A 7,524-nucleotide genomic window follows, 5' to 3' on the forward strand; every position below is an offset into this window, starting at 1 on the left:
GGGCAACAACTTACCACACCCCTTCTAGCATTTGAAATAAATACGGAGTGTTCATGATACAAATTGTCTTTAAAGTTTACTTATTACTATCTGATTATTATGTGCTAAAATTGCAAATATTACTTTGTTACTGAAAGAAAGTTTTGATTAAGTCATCTAAATCCAGCATTGCAAGAATTGTTGTGAGCAGCAAAACTGATGGCTTTTAATTTGGATACATTTACTGTTTAATATTGCACATGCACTATACAATGCAGTCTGATAATTGTGCGTTCTTACATTACCTTGTGGATCAACACATTTGATACTAGCAATGCCAAATGGCTGTAGTTTAGGAATCCATGTTCCAAATTCTCAGGTTCTCATTTTAATTCAATACGAGAAGGTATTTCTTTGTTACTAAAAGCATGTCTGGCATATAGCTTTGCAGGTTGTCATAAGCATTAACACTTGCCTTAATTATACACTACATGTATGATTTTGATTTTATGATATAACTTTTAAGGTAACTGACCCTGGTTGAATAGCCAATGTTGACCTGGGGTATTAATGATCTGGTCATGTGGTGTTCATGCACTTTTAGCTTGTGACCATCTCTTTAGTTGAGATTTCTTTCAAAGCCTCTTTCCTGTAAACATGTTAATTGTTACTTTTAATAGTCAAATGTTAGTTTAAAAAGTCACGTAATTCTGGTTATATGCACTTTACAGACCAGGCTATGTGGTTATCAGATTTAACCATCTTATTATTGTATTACCAATAAAATGTTTAATATGTATGTAAATAAGTTTATAAGTAATATGTAAATAAGTTTTAATGTTAATAAAATGTTACTTTTTCACATTTGTATTCAGGTATTCAATTGAATGTTGATAAAGCTTTCCATATGGGTAAAAGTGATGGGGTAAATTAGGTTTAAAATACAGTTCAAGAATATTACAAAGTGTTTATTAGTCATTCATATTTTAAGTGTTAAAAAAAATAATAATCCAACTGGGATTAAAAACAAGTCACCCAGTGCAAGGTGTCAACTAGTCAAAATTAAACAGAGCTAGCAATTTACCTAGAATGAGCTTACACAAAACCTAAAACAGTTATGCTGAAATTTTTAATAGTAGATGCACGATGATCAGATAAATACAACATGAAAATGGTGTTGCTGGGGGTCAAACATTTCTTAGGAACACATGGAATAGCAAGGCCTATATTCTTTATACATATTTGGCAAAATAAAACAACTTAATATACATATAACACTATGGTGGGTTGTTTTAAACCATCTTAAGTTCTTTCACTGCTTACAAGCTCTAGAACCCAGTTTATTCCTCATATGTCCTCACTGCATATAGTATAGTACCTAACACTCATTTGTCCCCATTTTTTGCAGAAAAAATCTTAAACTGACTAATTACTTTTTGAAATAGAAATGTAACTACAATTTTGCTATTCTTATTAAGGGTCTTGAATTGTAGTTTTCTAATTTCATCTCTTAACAGTTGGCATTTTGTTTGCATCCAACATCCACACATCAAATAATTTTCTGTATTTCCTCTTTTAACATGATGTACACATCAGCTGCATCAAGTGGATCTGCTGGAGCATCCCATCCTTTCTCCTCCATTAGGAGACAACACAGTTCAAAAACAGTTTTGTTACACAGAAACTGGCCTTTAGGAGTACACTCTTCCATACACTAAGTGACTTCCTCCATGACAACTGGTTTCAGTCTATCCTCAGCACTGTGCAACTCTGGAAATGAGTACATTACAAATGGCCGACCCGACGCTACATCATCACTTGATCGTTGTCTGTATTTGTGTGAATTCCATGTGTCGACAACTTCATCAAGTTCATCATGCAGAGAAACTAACACAGTAAATACAGACTACAAACATGTGATATAGTTGGTCTTAAACTATGCAACTGCTGCCTAAACTGAACCCTAGGTTTTCTGCATTTCATCAGCTGAAGTCAACAGTGAACAGATACAGCATGCCACTCTAATTACTGTAATACTAAGCAGCAAGATAATGGCAAACAGCATGGGCACACAGAACAATGCTGCACTGACACCGTAATACTTTACTAATACAGTAACTGTATACTAACAGGAGGCTCTGAATGAAAGACTTGAATGTTCACAGTACATGAACAGAAAACTAGAGATGGATCTAGTTTCTCAAAATAAAAGTGCCAGACAGTAAGTGTATCTTAACAGGGGGATAGTGAGTTTTACATCAGATATGAAAAAAATGTCTTCCTTCGCATTTTTATGGCATTTTATTTCTCCTTATTCAATTCAATTTAAATTCAATTTTATTTATAGTATCAAATCATAACAAGAGTTATCTCAGCGGTGTCTGGCGGTGCCGGTTGGGGGTGTGATGAACAGTGGCAATAATAGTCACAATAAATATAATGGATCAGTGACTAGAAATAGTAGTTGTAGTAGTTCATGGCATAGCAGGGCACTGCAGGGTGTCACAGGACATAGCAGGGCTTATATGCAGCACTTGTATTATTTGCTATTCAGCTGTGTCCGCAACATGTTTCAGCTGTCAACTTCTTCTGCTAATGCAATTGAGTTGTCAGCTCCAGTTTTACATTTCAGCTTCCACCTTTTCAAAACAAAGTAAATGGAATCTAATAAAAAAATAAATTCATGCCAAGATAATTGCAGCATAAAATCCTGAGATAAATATGGCCAAAGATGACTGCCATATACAAAGGCACAAGCAAAATACTAAAATGTCCTTAGGTGTGCATTAGGGTAACACTGACTCTGTGGACATTAAGACAACTCTCAGGTTGGCAAAAGTTGCAGTGAAAAATTTACTGTGGGCTACATTACTACAGTATCACTGTTTAAATCAAACAAATCTGTATGAAGCTGTAACTGATCAATGATCAATCATCTGTCATATTGTGATAAGTCGCACTAATTGAACATTTGTATCATAGTTATAATGTTACAGTATTTCATTAAATGCAAAATAAGCAAGATGTTTTAATGTAAAATAACCTAAAATTTTTTGAACCGAGACACTGCAAATCACTGGTAGCTGCATGGCTGCGCTTGATGACAGAATATATTGCGCAGGGTTGTGGCATTATTTTTGGGCCTACATGGATTCCTGCTTACAGGCTTTGCTCGGCTTCACTTTTCAAACTCTCGCTTAGCCCCTTAAGCGAGAGTTCAAAAAGTGAAACCGAGCAAAGCATGCAATCAGTGTTATAACCGATGTAACTGTTATCATTATTACTATACTTCATTTATTACTGACTCATTTCAGAAGGTGACGAAAGATTATTACCTGAACAAGATTAAGGAAACAGAATTGGATGAGACTTTTGTCCAAAAAGTCTCCTGTGAAGTGGCTGTCATCCTGAAAAGTTTGTAATAAGTCCATCCAGAACTGTGCACTTTGTTTGCGGAGGGTACCCCACCATCCCTCAATGCGCTGGTTTGCTGTGCTTCTTCCATAAAGGAAACTTCTCTCCCCTGCAAAACTGTCTGGGTGGTTGCGTCGCAGAAATATATGCATTTCTTCTACACAACCATTTTCTGTTCCCCTGTATGCATGATTCCTCTATGGACATCCCCCTATGCTTGAAACTGATTAAGTAACTTGCAACTACTTTAGGATCACTGTTCGTAGTATAGGCCTCCATCCATAACACATAGCGATTAAAGCCATCTACAGTATACAGTCATTGATGGCAATGCCATAGGGCTTTAACTAATCCTAGCCATCCATATGCCAAAGCGCATTTGGCCCTCTGCAGCTGTATTGACATCTTCTCAAGCGTCTGGCTCGTCTTAATTCCACACCTTGTGGATCAACCAATTTGATGATGTGTCTGATGGTATCTTGTGATACAACAAATCCCTGTTGAACTGCACGAAGATGTAGCCAACGGTAACCCTGCATCTGTCCATTGGTCATGATCTCATGTTGAACAAAAGCCAGCACTTCGTCCAAGTCAGACTGATTCTTCCTTCTGAACAGACCAAGTCTTCTACAAATTCTCTTTAAAGTCCGGACACTTATTATTATTTGACTGTTGTGTGCTAAAATTGCAAGTATTTCTTTGTTACTGAAAGAAGGTCTGAAGTAGATTTTGATATATTCATCCAAATCTGACATAGCAGGCATTGTTGCATACTGATCAAATCCTATTGAGGGGAGGCTTTAACAGTAATTGAAGAGGGTGATTCAGTCTCCATGGGAGGGAATGTAATTTGCGTTGCATCATCCATGAGCACGATGACGTCGCTGTCAATCTGCTAAGAAGAACAAAGAAAAAAAGACAATTATCTCCAAAGTGCACCTTGCATAAATAATAAGGTTAAGCCTCATAACCCTTTTCAAAGTAGGCTCTGTGTCAATCCAACTAATCCTTTTGACAACTAGACAAGACTTACCAGATCTCTCAATCATTTTAAATACAATGGTTCAAAAGCAAATTGACAGGTTAATTTATTCTAAGGAGTAAAATACCTGTACATATATTCATAGAAACTTGAAATCATACAATGTCTGCCAGTAACTTAGTACACTCCTTGTCATACTCCTTTATTTGCTTAATTTAACTTATATTTGTCCACAGCCCAGTTTAACTGGTGGATGAATTAACTTATGATATTCCCAGATGTGTGGCATACTTGTTTCTAAAGTGTTTATACCTAACGTTACAAACGAGAAATAGTTTGAGGTGTTTGTTGACTTTGCAACTTGATCGCAGTGCGGTGACTGCTTTGTTAGCTTTGGCCATTGTTTTACACAGTGTATGGATGAAGCATCACAACATTGAAAACCCTGTTCGCTGGGTACGAGTCGGCGTAGAGACCCGTCGCCGAAATCTCTGCCTTATCACCAGGAACAAATCGGCACTAAAACGAGTGTCTCATCAATCAATTTGTCACCATTCAGTTGTTACAAAGTGCTTTTACAGAGACACTCGGCCTTAAATCCCAAGGAGCAAACAACAGTAGTGTTGAATTTCAGTGGCTAGGAAAAACTCCCTATGAAGGCCGAATTTTAGGAAGAAACCTAGAGAGGACCCAGTCTCAGAGGGGTGGAAATAGCCCATGTATCAATTAACACCCAGGTGTATATAATGTCAGAGAATTTGTACCCATGTGTCCGCCCGAGTTCAAATACTCAAACGAATCACACCCCAATAGCATTTGCATCGATCTAGATTTAGTTTGACCATTAAATGGAAAACACCCAAAGATTTGGTGAGGTGAAGACTTTATTCATCTGTAAGTTTCAGGTTTATTACTGTCTATGTCACTAATACAAAAAACACACAGAATACCTAGTATTAGTTCTACCTGTTGTGAGCCATTTTATTCATGATGCACACAAGCACTATACTCACAATTTGGACTTGTCCAGCTAGCACAAAACATGCATATCTGTGCTGAGCCTTGGAATTAGTAATCATAAATATCACAAGAACCAATGTATAAAGTCAAATTCAAGTCATCAAATGCACCTTTGAAACTTTAATATTATAAAAATGTCCCCATTCCCCAATGTGCAAAGATTTTTCTTTATAATAAAATATAAGCTTCAGTTATTCTCTACGTGTGTATGAATGTATTGAATAAATTGGATGAACATATATTTTTATAGCAAAAATTATCATTTTTATTAATAGCCTAACCGTGCTACGTTTAAGACTTCAAGAAAAGCTGCATAATCACCCTGGCAGGCTGGCACCCCCACGAGCGAGCAACGCAAGGTAAAGCGAGCATGTCTATCCGGATTTTCGTGTGAAGTTAAAATGTAGTTTTGTTTTCTCGTGTGAAGTTAACTCTTCTTTGGGTCATATGCATTTGATTTGTAAGTACTGTCCGACATAATATTTGTTAGTTGTTTCTTTGGCTGTCGATATATTTCACATGTTTTGATGCTAAGAGGAGTCATTATCATACTTTTTGTGCGTTATATTAGCTAGCTAAGCTAACATAACTTGCTAGCTAGCAAAGCCATTCACGTTAGCTTATGCTAGCTTTATAGTACAGTAAATTACACCTTGTCAAATTATAATATTCATAATGTATAGCCGTCTTTAGGACTGTAGTCCTAATAACACCATGCTTCGTGTACGTCCTTGTGTAGCCTATTTTAGTCGTTTTGCCTTATTTTCATCATAGTTGATGCATGTAGCCTTCCGCAGCTTGTAAATTTCCAAGTTTTTTCATGGTGAGATTACAATTCTACGTTGGTCATGGTCTTGTGCACATTTGCAGACGGTCGTCCTGTCGTCTATAGATTGCCTACATTGTAGGATGATAAGCATTTTATCAAACCGATGGCCATAGCGACGTATTGTACGTTTTGGACTTTTTTTAGGTGGATGATACCTGCCTCAGCACTTGAACAGTAGAGGGCGATGTTGTGTTTTCGTCTCCACTACTTAGCACCAATTCATATATTTTCTTTGTCAACCGAAATTTGTTGCCTGAAATTATTTTATGTTTTTACTTGCTTCCTCCTCAAAACCCATGTAGGAGAGCCATCTGGTCCTTCAGAGAGGGGGAAGTGAGAAATATCACAATCTTTTCAGGCAATCCATTTTAGGTTGCTAGTGCATTTTCATTCATAACTTTTTTTTTTCTATTGTAAGTACATGTAGTGCAGAATAGCAACACCGTACATCCAATTGTTTCTCAACGTGACAAATACCATATACGTATTTCCTTAATAAGTTGTAATAAGTGAAGTGCTACTAAAATACAAGTGGGAGTGTACAAAGTGCATCTTGTAGAACTGTTTTGAATGCCTTTCTGTCGTTATTTGTCATTATTTCTTTTGTACATTGTTTACATACCCTGATGCAGAACCTTATCACTGAATACATTTTTCATTGAGAGCAATGCTACCATTGAGCTTTTTTCATGAATAATTGGTTCTTTAACTGTACAAATCATAGAGACACAGCAAACAGACCAGCTTCTCTGTAGCAAGAGCACGACAAACCCGGAACACACACATTGCACATAAAAGGGGAAGAACTCAAAGCTATTTCCTTGTTTTCACTTTCAACAGCATTCTTTTTCTCTGTACTGCTCTCGCCCCTCCCCCTGTTTTGTTGAGTGGAGTAGCAGGATCTGGTGACGCATGCCTTTTATGACCTGTGAGTAGAAGCATGCTTCCATCTAAGCATTGGTGGTTCAGTGGTAGAATTCTCGCCTGCCACGCGGGAGGCCCGGGTTCGATTCCCGGCCAATGCAGGAATCTTTTCCCCCCTTAATGTTTTCTATAATGAAACTAAGGTGTTAGATTTATAACGTTGACATCTTTTTCCTCAAACATATGGTGAAGATGAGCAAAAATGCTGTGTTTTGAGTTTATATTGATGATGTGGATCTATGCAGGTATATCAGGGAAAGTGAGTATTTCCTCGAAGCATTTTAAATAATGAAGTGGATGCATTTATGTAATTTCAAACAACACAACCAAGTTGGAAGTCAGTTCTCTGTAGTACAGAGACACCTTTGTTCATCAC

General features: G+C 37.0%; 1 non-coding gene across 1 annotated transcript; it reads left to right on the forward strand.

The window, feature by feature from the left end:
• Positions 1–7,178: 7,178 nt before the first annotated feature.
• On the forward strand, positions 7,179–7,249 carry trnag-gcc. Its single transcript has one exon. It is a non-coding gene; the product is annotated as a tRNA-Gly (tRNA).
• The last annotated feature ends 275 nt before the right edge of the window (positions 7,250–7,524 follow it).

The sequence above is a fragment of the Esox lucius genome, chromosome 2, assembly GCF_011004845.1.
Source record: "Esox lucius isolate fEsoLuc1 chromosome 2, fEsoLuc1.pri, whole genome shotgun sequence".
In the NCBI taxonomy this organism is placed as follows: domain Eukaryota; kingdom Metazoa; phylum Chordata; class Actinopteri; order Esociformes; family Esocidae; genus Esox; species Esox lucius.